The sequence below is a fragment of the Lynx rufus genome, unplaced genomic scaffold, assembly GCF_022079265.1.
Source record: "Lynx rufus isolate CCGP_SWC_20201006 ecotype Redwood Valley unplaced genomic scaffold, mLynRuf1.p SCAF_17, whole genome shotgun sequence".
NCBI classification, from domain to species: Eukaryota; Metazoa; Chordata; class Mammalia; order Carnivora; family Felidae; genus Lynx; species Lynx rufus.
The window spans coordinates 25926611-25946419 of record NW_025814831.1 but is presented as its reverse complement, the minus strand read 5'-3'; the positions used below and the strand labels follow the sequence as shown (position 1 = coordinate 25946419).

The 19809-nt window shown below is 42.4% G+C and overlaps 1 protein-coding gene across 1 annotated transcript in view; it reads left to right on the top strand.

The window, feature by feature from the left end:
• Positions 1-19809, top strand: part of ADCK1 (aarF domain containing kinase 1) — a 123055-nt gene that overhangs the window by 25513 nt on the left and 77733 nt on the right. The gene's annotated exons all lie outside the window — the stretch shown is intronic.

Below are 19809 nucleotides of genomic sequence, written 5' to 3'. Positions count from 1 at the left end.
AGACTCTGTACTCTAAAGATTTGTTTCCAGTGATTCTGGGGTGAGGCCTGGAAAGCTGTATTTTTAATGAGTTCCCCAGGCAGGCTTCTGATGTTAAGAACAAGTGTTTACATTGATTGAATCCTGTGGGAAAGGCACTGCACTAAGGGTTCTTTCTATATTATCTCCTTTAACTTCACGGCAATCTGAGGTAGATACTATTGTCATCATCTCCATTTTACAGATGAAGAAACAGATTAAGTGACTTGTCCAAGGGTCTGTGGCTAGTAAGCAGGTGTATTAGCTTCCTGTAATTGCCATAACAAGTTATCACCAATTGGGTGGCCAGTGACAACAGAAATTTATTCTCTCACAGTTCTGGAAGCCAGAAGTCCAAAATCAAGGTGCTAGTGGGGCCGTATTCCTTCTGGTGGCTTCAGACATGCCTTGTGGCTGCATCACTCCAGTCTTTTCCTCTGTCTTCTCTTGCTTATGAGGACACTTGTCATGGGGTTTAGGGCCTATCTGGGCAGTCCAGAGAGATCTCATCTCAAGATTCTTAGTTACATCTACAGAGATCCTTTTTTCTTTTTTTTTTTTTCTTTTTTTTTTTTTTTAAACATCAACCCATCATTCTAAATTTTTTTTTTTTTCAACGTTTTTTTTTTTTTTATTTATTTTTGGGACAGAGAGAGACAGAGCATGAACGGGGGAGGGGCAGAGAGAGAGGGAGACACAGAATTGGAAACAGGCTCCAGGCTCCGAGCCATCAGCCCAGAGCCTGACGCAGGGCTCGAACTCACGGACCGCGAGATCGTGACCTGGCTGAAGTCGGACGCTTTACCGACTGCGCCACCCAGGCGCCCCCCTTTTTTCTGAATAAGGTCATAATCACAAGTCCAGGGGGTTAGGACAAAGGCATATCTTTTGGAGTGCCACCATTTGACCCACTACAGGGTCTTCGATTTAGTCACAAATAGTGTGGCTCCCAAGCCTGTGTTTATAACTGTGTGACTCCTGGCTCTCTGATCTGGACTGGATGAGCTTCAAGGGTTCCTCCAGACCAGCAGCCAAGGCATGAGTTTCCTTATTGTGCAAGGGAGTTTGGGCTATTTGTCAAGTCTTGACAAACCAGTGCTTTCCTTGCCTTCTCTCCCACCCCCTCAGCCCTTTACTGTTGTTCCTGAAACCCTTTGAGCTAATTTATTCCTGACTCCGAAATTCTCACATCTTCATGTACTCAGGAGGTTAGGCCACAGGGGCTGTGAGGCCTAACTCCTACTGGCAGGGGTGGGATGCATTTCTCCTGCTTCAGTGTCCACGTCTCCAAAATGGGAATTGCTAGAATAGCAGGGGTAGATGGAAGGCCGTGAAATAACTAATAAAGTTGGTGGAAGGCAGTCTGCAGCTATAAGGTTGATGGAGACGCTTGTTAACCACACTAATAATCTAAGAGCCTGTTCTTGATTTCCCCGCTTCTCACTGTCTTGGCCCCAAGCAGCTATTTTCTACCAAATTAAAATCCACTCAGCTCCCTTCCTGTCCCTGAATAAAAACTACCCTCAAAGCTCTTGCCTGTTACAGCAAGACTTTTTAATAGACTTTTTCTTGTAGAACCGTGAGACATATGTCCAATTAGCAGAATAACTTCACTTAAATATACAAATAAACTGTTGACTGATAATGGTGTGACATATGTGAAGCTAATTTAAGGCAACGTGTCTCGAAAGCTGGGGTACTGCCCCCTCCCTCACCCTCAGATCCCATGCCCCACACTCTGTAGGACGAAGAGGGATGTCTCCAGGCTCTGCCTGATCACAGTGCAGAGCACCTAAGCCACTCACTGTTCATACAGCCAATTATGTAGCAAATTTTAATTGAACACCTGCTATGGGCCAGGCACTGTGCGAGGTGCTAGGTATACGGTGGTCTATTCTTGAGGGGATAGGAGATATTTAACAGCGGTGGAACTCATGAGAACATCCTTTCCAGGAGGGCAGGTGTCTGTTCTGCTTGCTGCTGTATCTTCAGCACTTAAAACAGTGCTTGGCACACAGTGGGCTCTTTTTAGTGCATCAGTGAGTTAAGTAAACAAGATAATGTTGGCTCTTGCTGAATGTCCGAAAAGAGATAAACTGTGGTCATGGAATAAAAAGCGACCAAAGCTGGGCTGGGGAAGGGGTCTCTGGTGTAGGTTTTCCAGTTGACACGGGAAAGTGATGGAAGAGCAGCAGGTGAAGAGCAGAGAGAGTATTGTTGCCGGAAGAGGCGGGACGGGCTGCCTCATTTATAGGGCTTAGTGCAAAATGGGGCTTTGGGTTTCCGGCTGGGGGTGGGGAAGTTAGTCTCCCCTTTCCGTGGCCCTGCAGCCCCAACATACCATGAATGGGCAGCCCCCAAGAGATTGCTGCCTCAGTGCTGGTATGTACTCAGGGTCTGGGTTGGGGGTGGGTAAGGGATCCCTGCTGAGTCTCCTGTTGAACTTGCCCTGGTGAAGCTGGTCTAAATTGGGGAGGCAGGGGCGCCTGGGTGGCGCAGTCGGTTAAGCGTCCGACTTCAGCCAGGTCACGATCTTGCGGTTGTGAGTTCGAGCCCCGCATCGGGCTCTGGGCTGATGGCTCAGAGCCTGGAGCCTGTTTCCGATTCTGTGTCTCCCTCTCTCTCTGCCCCTCCCCCGTTCATGCTCTGTCTCTCTCTGTCCCAAAAATAAATAAACGTTGAAAAAAAAAAAGTTTTAAAAAAAAATAAATTGGGGAGGGATACTGTGTGCCGTGTGCGTGAGTCTACCCTGCCTAAACTTACACTCAAGCCCCCAGCGGGGACGGAGGATAGTGGCAGAATGCAGGTCTTCTCCACCAGTGTGACATGATTGCCACTGTGAGTGGAGAAGCAGCCTGGCTGTGTGGTGGGGAGACTGTGTGCAACCAGGGCATGGGGCTGGGGTGGGGCGTGGCCAGCCGAGAACTCGCTGGGGAGGTGGGACTGTGTTTGGGAGCTGAATCCCCCTGGGGCCTGCTGCTTTGTCCCATCTGGCTTCATTTGCAAAACACAAATTCAAAGATAAAATGAAGAATTTCTGGACGCCTGGGTGGCTCAGTCGGTTAAGTGTCTGACTTGGGCTTAGGTCACGATCTCACTGTCCGCGAGTTCGAGCCCCGCGTTGGGCTCTGTGCTGACTGCTCAGAACCTGGATCCTGTTTCAGATTCTGTGTCTCCCTCTCTCTCTGCCCCTCCCCCGTTCATGCTCTGTCTCTCCCTGTCTCAAAAATAAATAAAACGTTAAAAAAAATTAAAAAAAAAAAAAAAGAATTTCAAGCCAGCTACTGTATTGGTTTCCTACTGCTGCTATAACAAACTACCACAAACTTAGCGGCTTAAAATACTACTTTATTCCCTTATGGTTCTGGAGGTCAGAAGTCTGAAAGGCTTCTCTCTGGACTAAAATGAATGCGTCAGCAGGGCCGTGTTCTTTCTGGAGTCTCTTGGGGAGAACTCACTTGTTTTTCTTGCCTGCATTCCTTGGCTCATGGCCCCCATTCTCCATCTTCAAAGCTGGCAACATCCGGCCAAGTCCTTGTCCTGCTGCCGGCTCTCTGGTTCTCTTTTTCTACTTCCCTCTTCCACTTGAAAGAACCACCTAATCATCTGAGGTCATCTCTCTAGCTCAAGGTCAGCTATCAGCAGCCTTAACTTCATCTGCAACTTTATTTCCCCTTTGCCGCATAGGTAATATGGTCACATGTTTCAGCGAGTAGGTGGTGGGCATCTTTGTTGGGGTGCAGGCACTATTTTGTCTTCCACATTAAACCATGAGTGTGGGGTCCTTCCAAGGGTGGGCCTTCCTTTTTTTTTTTTTTAATTTTTTTTAATGTTTATTTTTGAGAGAGAGAGAGAGACAGAGAGAGACAGAGAACATGAGCGGGAGAAGGAGCAGAGAAAGAGGGAGACACAGAATCTGAAATAAGCTCCAGGCTCCGAGCTGTCTGCACAGAGCCCGACGCAGGGCTCGAACTCACAAACCGTGAGATCATGACCTGAGCCAAAGCCGGATGCTCAACCGATTGAGCCACCCAGGCACCCCCAAGGGTGGGCCTTCCAAGTGTGGCTGCACTGGTCACGTGCCCATGAAGCTGGCCCTCTGAGAAGATTGCAGCGTAAAAGCCTTGAGATGGGAATGAGCTTGGCTTTGTTCAGGGCCCTGAAAGGAGGCCAATGGGATGGAGTAGAGTGAATCACAGGACGAGTGGTACAAAATGAGGCGGGAGAGGCCGGCTTGGGCCAAGAACACAGGGCTTCTCGGCCACAAGGAAGGGTTAAGAACAGCAGGCTAGTTAGGATCTGTCTTTGAACCTTAAAAAAAAAAAACAAAAAAACTCCTGTATGAAAATTCAAATGCAATTAAAAAGTAGGAAATATGATGAACCCTGGCACCTAGATCTAAAATATGTTGCTATAATTCTTTCACTTATTTTTTTTCTGCTGAAGAATTTTAAATTGCAGAAATCATGCCATTTCACCTGTAATTTCAGCGTGTATCTCTAATAGCTGATGTTTTCTAAGTATTCCCCTCATTATCACAATGCGTGAAATTAGTGAGAGTTCTTTAATTTCTTCTAATTCCTATACGTGTTATGTTGTCCCCCCAAATGCTCCTACCACTGACCTTCACGTCGCACATGTGCTTTGCACGTGTTCCCTCTTTCTGAGGTCAGAGTGAGGCCTCCTTCCCTGTGTCGAGGATCTTGCTTTCTCTTCCTTGCTACCAGCCCCCAAGATCTCAAGGCTGTGAGAAAATGAAAAAGACTCCTGTCCCAGACCCAAGCCCGTGGCCTGAACAGGGATGATGGGGAAGGGAGGGGAAGCAGGCTGGCTGGATATGTTATTCTGCTTGTGGCCTAACATTTATTCTTCTTGTCTGTAATTGCCATTCCAGAAATGCCCTCGCTCTTCTAGCCACAGAGCAACTGTTGAGAACAAATTAATTATGCATCTTCTCAGTGTGTGTGATTAAGGGGCAGATGGAGAGAAGGGTTCTCTTCAGTTTTTCTGGCAACTAGGTTCCCAAATGGATGCTTTCCAGACCAAAGAGTGCGTGTCCTGGGCTCCTGTGGGCATCTGGATTTGTCTGTGTGGTGGCAGCCTTGCTCACTGGCACGCAGAGTCACAAGTTGCCAGTAATAATATTATTAATCCCTTAAATTTGCAGCACATTCACTGTTTGCTGAGGGCTTGCGCACTCACATCAGTTCATTTGTTGGGATTTCAGGGATGCTGGAACAACTTTCTTTGCTTAATACCTCCCTAAATCATTGCTGATACTTGTAATTCTACCATTAGAGATTAATTCCTTTGGCCTAAAACTCTGTTCCCTATTAAAATGCAAGTATCCTTGGCAGCTGTGATGCATGTTTTATTCATGAAGCCTTCTCAGCCACTAGCAGCTGCCCTCCCCAAATGCCCCCTCCTACAACTTTCTTTTTAGGATGGCCTTCTCTGAAACAGAACCTATATTTGGAACGTATCCCATTTCATAGAACTCTGTTCTCTCAGTTGCCGAGGCTGGAAAAATGGACAGGTAAAGAAACTCCTGCCAAGGTGGCAACGACGGATAATTTCCGGTATTATCACCTCTAGTGTGTATTTGGAACTTTCTGGAAACACAGTGCTTAATGCAAAGGAACCTGTATCCCTTCATCCTGTCATGTCATCCTGCCATGGTCTTGGATCTCCTCTTTATCGGGTTCCCTTACAGGAGCAGAGGAAAGGGGCCTGGCAGGACCATGTTGAGAGCAGATACAGTCTGTATAACACAGATCAGGCATTGGCTTGGGGCATTGTTTATCCTAAAGATGAAAAAAGTAGAGCTGGCCATGTGTAACATAATGCCCATTTTGCAGATGGAAGACTGAGGTATAATGATGATCTGGTTGCAGTGGGACTAGAATTAAAGTTTTGCCTTTAGAACCCCAGTAACACAGTTGTAAATTCTGAGAGTCGGAAGACACCTTAGAAACAATCTAGCTCTGGGAAGGCAAATGCATTTCATTTGCCAACTCCAGTTGTAGGTAGTGGTTGTCTGACCGCGGCGTAGAGAATGAGCATGTCTTCACGTGGGCTCAGTGAATGTGTGTTGTGGTTGGTCGCTGATGTCTGATGTGAGCCGTGGGTATGGTAATAGGGGGGAGACATGTATGCCACCCACGCTTTTGCTGCTTCTGTCCAACCTCTCATTTTACAAATAGGCCAGCTGAGGTCCAGAAAGCTGGGAGGATTTGTTCAGGACTTGTACAGTAGGAGCGGTAAGGTAGAGGCAGAATTGGTCCGGAATCCAGGGTTCTTGAGTTCTGGTTTGGAACCTTTTCATCTGATTGAGCTAGGTATTCTAACAAGCGTTTCACTGTTGCTAGGGAGCATTGCGGTCTTAAAGTCACACTACCTGGGTTCAGATCCCAGCTCTGCCACCAGTTAGCTATGTGCCCTTGGCTGGGCAATGTAACTTCTTTGAGCCATTGCTGCTTCATCTGTAAAATAGGTGATAATATTTGTGCCTACCTTATGGGGTGGTTATGGAGTGAAATAAGACAACACACATATAAAGTGTTTAGATGAGAACCTAACACCTAGTAAATAGTAAATGAATATTAGTAACTTAATCTAAACATTAAGTTTTATTTTATTGTCCTTTTAGATTCTTGCTCGATAGTCACCCCCTCTGCAGAATTTAGACACCTGCTCTTGTCCTTCCCTGTTGAATGCTCTGCGATCTTCTGGGTTTGCAGTACTCTTGGAATTTGTAATTTGGTGATGAAAATTCCCGCAGTACCAATAATCAGGTGTGAGATGGTGCCAGGTCTGTCAATGCCTGCTCTTCTGGATGTCCTACTTCACAGAAGTTTGCTTTGGTTTCGGACATGTGACGAAACCCTGGAGGCCTGCTGTGGTTCTCCGAGGGCCAGCTGCCAAAAGGGGTCCTGGTGACCATTTTGCCTGGTTTTTCCTCTGATTGGAACATTGCTATAACATCTCCCCCAGACAGTCCCTGCTCCCTTATGCCAGTGTGTTCCTAGTCTGCAGACTGGGTGTCCGTGCCCAGCTGGTGCCAGCCTTGTCCCTCACACCCATTTCTCCTATGGGCTTAGACGGCAGGGCCCAGTCAGAGCCCAGACCTGAAAGCTGTGCTGTGGTTACTTCCAAGCCTTAGTGTAGCCGCGCAGGCTGTCGGTAGTGGTTCCCTTTGGGTGGCCTTGACAGGGAGGCCTGGGGAGTTGGAGGAGTCCAAGATCGTCCTGGGAGTCTGGCCAGGGGTGACTCCTGCAGGATAAATGGTCTGCCCCTGGAATTATTTGACCTTGCCTCCTGGTAGAGTGGCATTTCCTGATGGCAGCGGTGTCCAGAGCCCCCTTGGAGAGTTTTTAGGGAATGGCAGCGGTGGGGAGGGCTGCCTGGGTGGTGTGTGGTGATGGGCTTGTGGCTTCTGTTGAGTGAATCATCACTGGGTTCAGTCTTGCCTGGTTGCAGAGAATAAAACCTCTGCTTCAGACCCCCGAGGAGGCCTTCTTGGGGTCTGTCTGCTCCCTGAGAAAGGGATGAGGACTATGGGAAGGAGGCTGCCCTCCTTGGAAGATGGCTCCAGCATCATTCCTCACATTTGGAAGCTCTGTTGCCCTGGCCTCTCACCTTGGGCCCAGCCTGGTCTGGTTGCAACCTGGCCATGTGTGCAGTTGCCTCCCTGCTGTTTGTCATCTAGAGCAGAGCCTATGATCATAGCCACAGAGGTGCAGCATGGGCTGGGCCCGGCTTTGTCCCAGGGAGGCACAGACAAATGGAAGGCTGAGCCACACTGGGGCTGGAACTCTGGGCTCTGCTGTTAGTTCTGTGATGGGGGAGGCGGTAGCTGCATCTGTAAGAACGAGGGGCTGGCAGCTGGCAGGGAAGAGAGTGGAAGGGGCCAGGCTGGGACTGGGAGGAAAGGAGGGGTGGGGAGAGAGGCCTGGGTCCAGGCCGAAGAGGGTTTTGACAGGTGAAAAGAAGTGAGGCGTGGTGAAGATTGTGGAGTGTCCTGTGCAAAGGCCGGGGGGCAGAGTATGGTGCACTGGGTTGGGGGATAGCTGATGAGGGGAGGGCAAGAGATGAAGCTGGCAGGCGTCTGGGCTACATCGTGCTGGGCCTGGTTGGCCCAGGTAGGAGTTTGAATTTCATACTGAAGGCCCTGGAGACTTTTGGAAGGTTATCAGTGACGGTTGTCCTCCTTTCCCACTGTGGCCAGTGTCCTGCCCCTTCCTGGGCCTGCCTCCTTGGGCTGCACAAGCCGGTGGCCTTGTCCAGTTGCTGCACTGAGAACTTACGCTTCTTGGGCCTTGCTCACTTCCTTCACTCAATAATTCTCTGATTTCTGTATGACTGGTGCTTTCCAGGCCTCCGTGACTTCATGAATTTGTTCCTGGTCTTAGTGTTGTAGCCGGCTTACTGGAACAGCTCCTGGGAGCCCAGACATGACCAAGCCCTGTGGTGGCCATGTGGCCTGGCTGTGGGAAATAGCTGAGGCTCAGCAAGGGGTGGGAGTTGGGGGATTGTGAGCACATAGGGAGGGCAATGCTGAGGGCCCATAGCAGGCACTGGCTGCCTGGAGTTTCCTTCTAATCCATGAGGAATATTTAACAGTGTGTTTGGGGGGGCGGCAGAATTTAGTAGGAGATAGGTTTTGGAATTGTACAACAATGACTCAAACCCTGGATATACTATTTACTGGCTCAGTAATCCGGGCAAGCCCCCTAACTGTTTTGAGCCTCAGTTCCCTCATCTGTGCAATGGGGAGAGCGATAGTATGCTCCCCCCACCCCCTTCAAGGGCTCTTACCTGGATCAGGTGAGGTAATGTGTGTGAAAGGTTTCATGCACTGTAAAGGACTGTGCATTTACTACTGAGGACCAGTAGTATGGAGTGTGTGGTGAACAAGATTTTGTTTTTTAGCAGCTTATATTCTATGCTGGTAGAGTGAGTCAGTAATTCAAACAGAAAGGATGATTATGGAGAAGAATATGTGAAAATTATAAATCAAGGACCTATTTGTGCTTCCATTATGCTGACAGGTCATTTGGCACCTTAAATTTGATCCTCATTTTAATATACATTATTAGATGTTAGTAAAACATTAGATGATAAGATACTTGTACATACTTAGATGTTCACAACGTTTATCACCTATTAATGAGTACGATAGACTGATTGAAGACAGAAATTTTTTCATTGCAAAGACTCAGGACTTCACATATACATGAAGTGGGACTAAAAAAATATAATTGATTTATAAACATAAAACAATGTTCTAGAATTAGGTAGAGGTGACAGTTGTACAACTTATTGGATATAGTAAAAAAACATTGTACTATATAGTTTAAAATGGTGACTTTTATGGTATGTGAATTATTTCTTAATTTAAAAATAGAAAAGCAATTATTAAACCAATAATTATGTTAACAAATTTAGAGATTCAAGAAGCAATTACCTATAATTTCACCAAATCAAACTCATCATTATTTTTATATACCTTCTAATACTGTTCTGTTACATCCACAGTATCCTGTCAATATGATGAACTGTTTTTCTCACTTAACTTGTTATCCTTAGTATTTTCCATGTTGTCCTGTAGTCCATTTAAAAGCAGTTTAACTCACTGTGTGACTGTTACCTGATTTACTTAGCTTTTCCTTTTTCCCACTTTCAGGATGCGTCTACATATGTTTTTCCATTATAACTAACACTGTGCTGAACATCTTTGTACATGGACTGTTTTCCATGTCTTAGATTAATTTCTTAGGACAAATTTCTAAAGTGATGTATATGAATCAAAACATTGCTGAGAGAAAATTTTAAAAAGACCTAATAAATGGAGAGGGGTGTATTATATTCATGGGTAGGGAGACTCAATATTGCTAAGATGTCCATTCTCCCCAAATAAATCTATAGATTCATGGGAATCCCAGTCAAAATCCTATCAGGCTTCTGTGTATAAATTGACAAGCTGATTCTAAAGTTCATATGGGAATGCAGAGGGTTTTGGAATCAGTGCTGAAAAATAACACTGAAGAAGAACAAAGTTAGAGGGTGAATACTGTTTGGTTTCAAGACTTACTATAAACCTACAGTAATCAAGACAGTGTGGTATTGGTGTAAAGACAGACAAACTGATCTATGGAACAGACTAGAGAGTCCAAAAATAGACCCACACATGTATGAACAATTAATTTTTCACAATGGTGCAAAGGCAATTCAGCTTAGAAAGATTTTTTTCCAACAAAAGTGCTAGAACTATTAGATATTCTTATGCAGAATTGAACTTTGATCCATATCTCCTACTACATACGAAACTGATTCCACATAGATCACATACCCAAATATAAAAACCTAAAACTATAAAAATTCTAGGAGAAAGCATAGAAAATGGCTGTAGTTTGGGATAGGCAAAGATTTCTTAGGTGTACAACACCAAAAGTATGATCCGTAAAGGAAAAAGTGGTGAATTTTACTTTATCAAAATGAAAAATGACTTCTTTTTGGAAGATGTTGTTAACAGAAAGGAGAGACAAGCTACAGACTGGGAGAAAGCATATGCAAATCATATATCTGATAAAGTACTTATGTGTGGAATATATGAAGAATTCTGTAACTCAGTTATAAAAAAGACAACAACAAATAACCCAATTAAAAAACAGACAAGAGATTTGGACAGACATTTGACCAGAGAAGATGTAGAGATGGCAAATAAGCACATGAAAAAATGCTTAACACATGAGTCTTAGGGAAACACAAATTTAAACCATAATGAAATATCATTACACATGTATGAGAATGACCAAAATGAGAAAGACTTCTTACACCGAGCGTTGGGGGATGTCGAGGAGCTCTTCCACACTGGTGGGAATGTAAAATGGCACAACCACTTTAGAAAACAGTTTAATTTCTTAAAAACTTAAACATATACGTGTCACACAATTTGACCATTACATTTCTAATTTAATGAGAAATGAAAGCATATGTCTGAGCAGAGATTTGTACATGAATGTTTATAGCAGCTTTATTGGTACTCCTAAACTGCAAACAACCCAAATGTACATCAGCACATGAACGAATAAGGAAGTTTGGTACATTCATACAGTAGAATACTACTCAGTAAGAAAAATCAACAATAAATTGTTGATAACATGCAGCAACAAAATGGATCTCAAAAAATTATGTTGAGTGAAAAAGTCTAGACTAAAAAAAAAAGTATGTGCTGTATGATTTCATTTACATAAAACTCAAGAAAATTCTTGACTACTGAAAGAAAGCAGAGCAGTGGTTGTCTGGAGATGGAAAGTATATAGAGGGATGGGGCTTGACCAAAGGACACTGGGGAGTGATGGATATGCTTACCAGCTTGATTATGATGATAGTTTCATGAATGTATGCATATATAAAAATATGAGATTGTACATGTGTAGTTTATTATGGGTCAGAATACCTCAGGGAGGCTGTTAAACAATGATAATAACGGATTGTGACCTATTGAAAAAAACAGACATTCATGAATCCAAGTGCACAAAAACAAACAAGATGAATAAATTGAGAATTTGTAAAGAACTGGTTATTTCTAAAATTTGGTAGTGCTTCCTCACATGATACTTATAAAAATAAGTAGCTTTAAGTGAGGAAGCCAGGTGGATAACTGTCTTAATGAAGTGATGAAAATTAACATTGCCTGTAGGGAGACAAATCAAAATTGTGCACCACTTGATAGGATGTAATGAGAACAGAGCCTTTTATTAAATTATTGGATTTGATTAGCTAATTTTTTTTAAAAAGAATTTTTACATCTATGTTCACAATTAACATTGGTCTGTAGCTTCTTCCCACCCCCGTTGTATTTAATGTCTGGTTTTGATATTGGGGCAGTGCTGGTCTCATAGAATGAGTTGGGAAGTATTCTGTCTTCAACTTGCTGGAAGAGTTTGAGTGAAATGTTAATATTTCCTGCTTAAATGTTTGGTAGAATTCAACTGTGACACCATCTTGGATAGAAATTTTCTTGTCTGATATAAACATAGGCATTCCAGCTTTATTTTAATTAGTGTTGGCATGATATATCTTTCCCCATCCTTATACATTTAACCTGTTGGTATTTTTATATTTAAAGAGCATTTCTTTTTTTTAAATTTTTTTTTTCAACGTTTATTTATTTTTGGGACAGAGAGAGACAGAGCATGAACGGGGGAGGGGCAGAGAGAGAGGGAGACACAGAATTGGAAACAGGCTCCAGGCTCTGAGCCATCAGCCCAGAGCCTGACGCGGGGCTCGAACTCACGGACCGCGAGATCGTGACCTGGCTGAAGTCGGACGCTTAACCGACTGCGCCACCCAGGCGCCCCTAAAGAGCATTTCTTATAGGCAACATATACTCAAGTCTTTCTTTTTTATCCAAATTGACAATCTCTGGCTTTTAAACTGGGGTGTTTAAACCATTAATATTCAATGGATTATTGGTATGGTTAGATTTACGTCTTTCATCTTGTTCTCTATTTGTCCTATTTGCTCTTTATTTCTTGTTTTCCCTGCCTTCTTTTAGATTGGATATTTTTTATGGTTCTATTTTATTTCCTTTGTTGCTTTTTTTTTTATTAGTGATTGTATCAGTTTACATCATACATTTTTTAATTAAAATGCATTTTTTAATTAAAATGTTTTTTAATGTTTGTTTATTTTTGAGAGAGAGAGAGAGAGAGAGAGAGAGAGAGAGAGAGAGAGAGAGACAGTGTGAGTGGAGAAGTGGCAGAGAGAGAGGAAGACACAGAATCTGAAGCAGGCTCCAGGCTCTGAGCTGTCAGCACAGAGCCTGATGTGGGGCTTGAACTCATGAATGCAAGTTTGTGACCTGAGCCAAAGTCGGACGCTCAACTGATTGGGCCACCCAGGCACCCCTACAGCATACATTTTTAATTCTTCACATTCTGCATTCAAGTGATATTATACCACGTCACAGAGTATAAAAATCTTATAATAGTATACTATCATTTTTTTTCTTCCTAGCCTTTTGCTATTGATGTAATACATTATGCTTTTACATATGTTGTAAACTCCACATTACTTTATTATTTTTGTTTGAGCAATTGCTTATCTTTTAAAGAGTTAGAGTATAAGAAAAGATTCTTGTATATTTACCAATGAAGTTACTATTTCTAGTCTCTTTTCCTTCATAGATCTGTATTTCTCTCCTGTATCATTTTCCTTCTACCTGAAGGAATTTATTTAACATTTTTTGCTGTACAGGAAGATGAATTCTCTGAGCTTTTATATATGCCTGAGAGAGTTTTCATCTTATCTTTGTTTTTGGTGGGTATAGAATTCTGGGTTTTCTTTCACTGCTTTCAATTTTTCTTTATTATTTTTTAATGTTTATTTTTGAGAGAGAGAGATAGAGCATGAGGGGAAGGGGCAGAGAGAGAGGGAAACACAGAATCTGAAGCAGGCTCCAGGCTCTGAGCTGTCTGCACAGAGCCTGACGTGGAGCTCCAACTCATGGACTGTGGGATCATGACCTGAGCTGAAGTCAGACACTTAACTGACTGAGCCACTTAGGCGCCCCTCTTTCACTGCTTTCAGAAATGTTGCTCTACTGGCTTTTGCTTGTATTGTTGCCAGAGAGAAATCTGCTGTCATTCTTATGTTTGTTCCTCTGTCCATAATGTGTCTTTTTCTCTGGATACTTCTAAGAGTTTTCTCTTTGTCACTGATTTTGAACAATTCCATTATGTGGTTTCCTTCATGTTTCTTATGTTTGGAACTTTTTGAGATTCTTCGATCTGTTGGTTTATAGTTTTTTTAGAAAATCAAATTTGAAAAAATTTCAGCCATTATTTCTTCATGTCTTTTTTTTCCTACCCTTTCCTATATCCTCTCCTTTGGAGACTCCCAACCACATGTTTACTGGGCTGCTTGAATTTGTCTGTTAGATCAATGATGTTCTTTCCATTTAAAAAAACATTCTTTTTTCTTTGTGTGTGTGTGTGTGTGTGTGTTTTTTTAATAATTTTGTGTTTCAGGGGCACTTGAGCGGCTCAGTTGGCTAAGTGTCTGACTTTTGATTTTGGCTCAGGTCATGATCTCATGGTTCATGAGATCAAGCCCCACGTTGGGCTCTGCGCTGACAGCATGGAGCCTGCTTGGGATTCTCTCTTCCTCTCATGAGTGGAGGAGGGGCAGAGAGTGAGAGAAAGAGAGAATCCCAAGCAGGCTCCATGGTGTCAGTGCAGAGCCTGACGTGGGGCTTGATCTTATGAACTATGAGATCATGACCTAAGCCATAATCAAGAGTTGCATGCTTAAATGATTGAGCCACCCAGGCACCCCTGTGTATTTTGTTTTGAATAGTTTCTACTGCTAGGTCTTCAGGATTACTAATTTTTTTTTCTACCATGTCTAATCTACAGTTAATCTCATCCACACATTTTGTACATCACACATTACAGTTTTATCTCTAGAATTTTCATTTGGATCTCACTCTATTTTTTTTTAAATATTGTTTTTGTGTCTGCTTAACTTTTGAACAAATGAAATGCAGTTACAACTGGTTTTAAGGTCCTTCTCTACTAATGCTAATATAGGTTTCACTTCTGGTTTTTTAAAATTATATTTTCTTAACTTTCATTTTTAGTTCTGAGTTTTTTGTGTTTTTGTTTCTTCACTTCTTTATTTCTTCAAATTTTTATTTAAATTCTAGTTAGTTAACATACAGTGCAATATTGGCTTCAGAAATAGAATTCAGTGGTTCATCACTTAACATGCAACACCCCAGTGCTCATCAAAACAAGTGCCCTCCTTAATACCCATCACCTATCTAGTCCATTCCCCACCCACCTCCCTCCATCAACCCTCAGTTTGTTCTCTATCATTAAGAGTCTCTTGGGGCGCCTGGGTGGCTCAGTCGGTTAAGCGGCCGACTTCAGCTCAGGTCATGATCTCTCGGTCTGTGAGTTCGAGCCCCGCGTCGGGCTCTGTGCTGACAGCTCAGAGCCTGGAGCCTGTCTCAGATTCTGTGTCTCCCTCTCTCTGCCCCTCCCCCGTTCATGCTCTGTCTCTCTCTGTCTCAAAAATAAATAAATGTTAAAAAAAAATTAAAAAAAAAAAAAAGAGTCTCTTTTGGTTTGTTCCCTCTCTCTTCTCCCCTGCCTTCCCATATGCTCATCTGTTTTGTTTCTTAAATTCCACATATGAGTGAAATCCAATGGTATTTGTCTTTCTCTGACTTATTTCACTTAGCATAATACACTCTAGCTCTATCCATGTCATTGCAAAAGGCAACATTTTATTATTTTTGATAGTTGAGTAATATTCCATTGTGTATACATATATGCCACATCTTCTTTATCCATTCATCGGTTGATGGACATTGGAGCTCTTTCCGTAATTAGGCTATTGCTGATAGTGCTGCTATAAACATTGGGGTGCACGTACCCCTTCAAATCTGTATTTTTGTATCCTTTGGGTAAATACTTGGTAGTGTAATTGCTGGATTATAGGGTAGTTCTATTTTTAACTTTTTGAGGAACATCCATACTGTTTTCCACAGTGGCTGCACCAGTTTGCATTCCCACCAACAGTGCAAGGGGGTTCCCTTTTCTCCACATCCTTGCCAACACCTGTTGTTTCTTGTTTTGTCAATTTTAGCGATTCTCACAGGCATGAGGTGGTATCTCATTGTGGTTTTCATTTGTATTTCCCTGATGATGAGTGATGTTGAGCATCTTGTCATGTGTCTGTTAGCCATCTGGATGTCTTCTTTGGAAAAATGTCTATTCATGTCTTCTGCCCCTTTCTTAACTAGATTATTTGATTTTTGGGTGTTGAGTTTGATAAGTTCTTTATAGATTTTGGATACTAACCCTTTTTCCCATAAGTCATTTACAAATATTTTCTCCCATTCTGTAGGCTACCTTTTTGTTTTGTTGATTATTTCCTTTGCTGTGTAGAAGCTTTCAATCTTGATTAAGTCCCAATAATTCATGTTTGCTTTTGTTTCCCTTGCCTCCAGCAATGTGTCTAGTAGGAAGTTTCTGTGGCCAAGGTCAAACCAATTGTTGCCTGTGCCTTTAGGATTTTGATGGTTTCCTGTCTCACATTTAGGTCTTTCATCCGTTTTGAATTTATTTTTGTGTATGGTGTAAGAAAGTGGTCCAGTTTCATTCTTCTGCATGTTGCTGTCCAGCTTTCCCAGCACCATTTGTTGAAGAGACTGTCTTATTTCCATTGGATAGTCTTTCCTGCTTTGTCAAATATGAGTTGACCATATCGTTGTGGACTCATTTCTGGGTTTCTATTCTGTTCCATTGATCTACGTATCTGTTTTTGTGCTGGTACCATACTGTCTTGCTGCCTACAGCTTTGTAATATCATTTGAAGTCTAGAATCATGATGCCTAAAGCTTTGCTTTTTTCTAAGGATTACTTTGGCCATCTGGAGTCTTTTGTAGTTCCATACAAATTTTAAGATTGTTTGTTCTAGCTGTGGAAAGAATGCTGGTGGTATTTTGATGGGGATTACATTAAATGTGTAGATTGCTTTGGGTAGTATAGACATTTTAACAAAGTTTGTTCTTCTAGTCCATGAGCATGGAATGTTTTTCCCTTCTTTGTGTCCTCTTTAATTTCTGTCGTAAGGGTTTCATAGTTTCCTAAGTTTAGATCTTTTACCTCTTTGGTTAGGTTTGTTCCTAGGTATCTTATGGTTTTTGGTGCAATTGTAAATGGGACTGATTCCCTGATTTCTTTTTCTGCTGCTTCATTATTGGTGTATAGAAATGCAACAGATTTCTGTACATTGATATATCCTGCAACTTTGCTGAATTCATATATTGGTTCTAGCAATTTTTTGGTAGAGTCTTTTGGGTTTTCTACATGGAGTATCATGTCTTCTACAAATAGTTGAAGACTTCCTTGCCAATTTGAATGCCTTTTAATTCTTTTTGTTGTCTTATTGCTTAGGCTCTGAGATGATTTTGATTGGTTGGATTTCCTCTCATTTTGTATTTTTCTTCTTTGCATACCTGGCAATTTCTTATTAGGTGCTAGACATCATTGTACCTTTATATTTTTGGGTGTTAGATGTTTTTGTATTCTTTTTATTTTTTATTTTTTAATGTGTTATTTATTTTTGAGAGAGAAAGAGAGAGAGAGAGAGAGAGAGAGAGAGAGAACAAGTGGGGGAGGGGCAGAGAGAGAGAAGGAGACACAGAACCAAAGCAGCCTCCGGGTTCTGAGCTGTCAGCACAGAGCCCAGTGTGGGGCTTGAACCCACAAACTGTGAGATCATGACCTGAGAGGAAGTCAGACACTTAACCGTCTGAGTTACCCAGGTGCCCTTTGTATTCTTATACTCTTTTTTTTTTTTTTTTAAATTTTTTTTTTTCAACGTTTATCTATTCTTGGGACAGAGAGAGACAGAGCATGAATGGGGGAGGGGCAGAGAGAGAGGGAGACACAGAATCGGAAACAGGCTCCAGGCTCTGAGCCATCAGCCCAGAGCCCGATGCGGGGCTCGAACTCACGGACCGCGAGATCGCGACCTGGCCGAAGTCGGACGCTCAACCGACTGCGCCACCCAGGCGCCCCTGTATTCTTATACTCTTGAGCTTTGTTCTGGGACACACAGTTCAGTTACTTGGAAACAGTTTGATTCTTTTTCAAGCCTTTCTTTTAATATTTGTTGGATGGGAATGGAGCAGTGTTTATTTTGGGATATTCCCCACAACTGAGGCAAGGCCCTTCTGGGGATTATAACAAGTGCCTCCAGAATTATTGGATTTTCCAATCTGGCTGGTGCAATGGGCCTATATGTGCACTGGGTACTGTTAACCCTAGTCTTTTGGAGTTGCTCTCTCTTGAGGCTCATGTGGTTTTCTCATGTGCATGTGCTGAATATGTGACATGGACCCTCCACACATCTTTTTTTTTTTTAATTTATTTTTATTTTTTTAATTCACATCCAAATTAGTTAGCATATAGTGCAACAATGATTTCAGGACTAGATTCCTTAATGCGCCTTACCCACTTAGCCCATCCTCCCTCCCACAACCCCTCCAGTAACCCTCTGTTTGTTCTCCATATTTAAGAGTCTCTTATGTTTTGTCCCCCCTCCCTGTTTTTATATTATTTCTGCTTCCCTTCCCTTGTGTTCATCTGTTCTGTGTCTTAAAGTCCTCATATGAGTGAAGTCATATGATATTTGTCTTTCTCTGACTAATTTTACTTAGCATAATGCTCTCTAGTTCCATCCACATAGTTGCAAATGGCAAGATTTCATTCTTTTTGATTGCCGAGTAATACTCCATTGTATGTATATATACCACATTTTCTTTATCCATTCATCCATCGATGGACATTTGGGCTCTTTCCATACTTTGGCTATCGTTGATAGTGCTGCTATAAACATTGGGGTGCATGTGTCCCTTTGAAACAGCATACCTGTATCCCTTGGATAAATTCCTAGTAGTGCAATTGCTGGGTCTTAGGGTAGTTCTATTTTAAATTTTTTGAGGAACCTCCATATTGTTTTCCAGAGTAGCTGCACCAGTTTGCATTCCCAGCAGCAGTGCAAAAGAGATCCTCTTTCTCTGCATCCTTGTCAACATCTGTTGTTGCCTGAGTTGTTAATGTTAGCCATTCTTACAGGTGTGAGATGGTATCTCATTGTAGTTTTGATTTGTATTTCTCGGATGATGAGTGATGCTGAGCATTTTTTCATGTGTCGGTTCGCCATCTGAATGTCTTCTTTGGAGAAGTGTCTATTCATGTCTTTTGCCCATTTCTTTACTAGGTTATTTATTTTTTGGTTGTTGAGTTTGATAAGTTCTTTATAGATTTTGGATACTAACCCTTTATCTTATACGTCATTTGCAAATATCTTCTCCCATTCCATCGGTTGCCTTTTAGTTTTGCTGATTGTTTCCTTCACTGTGCAGAAGCTTTTTATTTTGATGAGGTCCCAATAGTTCATTTTTGCTTTTGTTTCCCTTGCCTCCAGAGATGTGTTGAGTAAGAAGTTGCTGTGGCCAAGGTCAAAGAGGTTTTTGCCTGCTTTCTTCTCGAGGATTTTGATGGCCCTCCACACATCTTTAGGGCTCCTTCTTTGTATAGCTCTCTCCTCCCCAGAACTCTGTCCTGTGAACCCTAGTTGCTTTGGCCTTCCTGAACTCTCAGCTCCATCTCCTCAACTTAGGGAGTTCTCTGGGCACCTCTTGGGTTCCCTTTCCTGATGCTGGGCCTGTAAACTTTTAATGCAGTGAACTGGGACAATCGTAGAGTTCACCTTGTTTGTTTCCCATTGCTCAGGAATCACTGTCCTTCGCTGCCTGATATCCCATGCCTTAACAGCCATTGTTTTGTAAATCTGAATAAAAAATCAGCTGGACTTTTATATTTGTAGAAGATGTTGAAGGAGGGATGATTAAAAAAAATTTTTCCCCATTATGGATGTAATACATAGGAGTTATAAGAAATTTGGAAAATACACAAAAACCTATGAAGAAGAAAAATACTTTTGTAATCTCACAGCCTAGAGATACTACTGTTTACATTTTATTTTTTATTTTTTTAAATTTTTTTATGTTTATTTATTTTTGAGAGAGAGAGAGAAAGAGTGTGAGCAGGGGAGGGGAAGAAAAAGAGGGAGACACAGAGTCCAAAGCAGGCTCCAGGCTCTGAGCTGTCAGCACAGAGCCCGACACGGGGCTCGAACCCATGAGCTGTGAGATCATGACCTGAGCCGTGAGATCATGACCTGAGCCGAAGTCGGAGGCTTTAC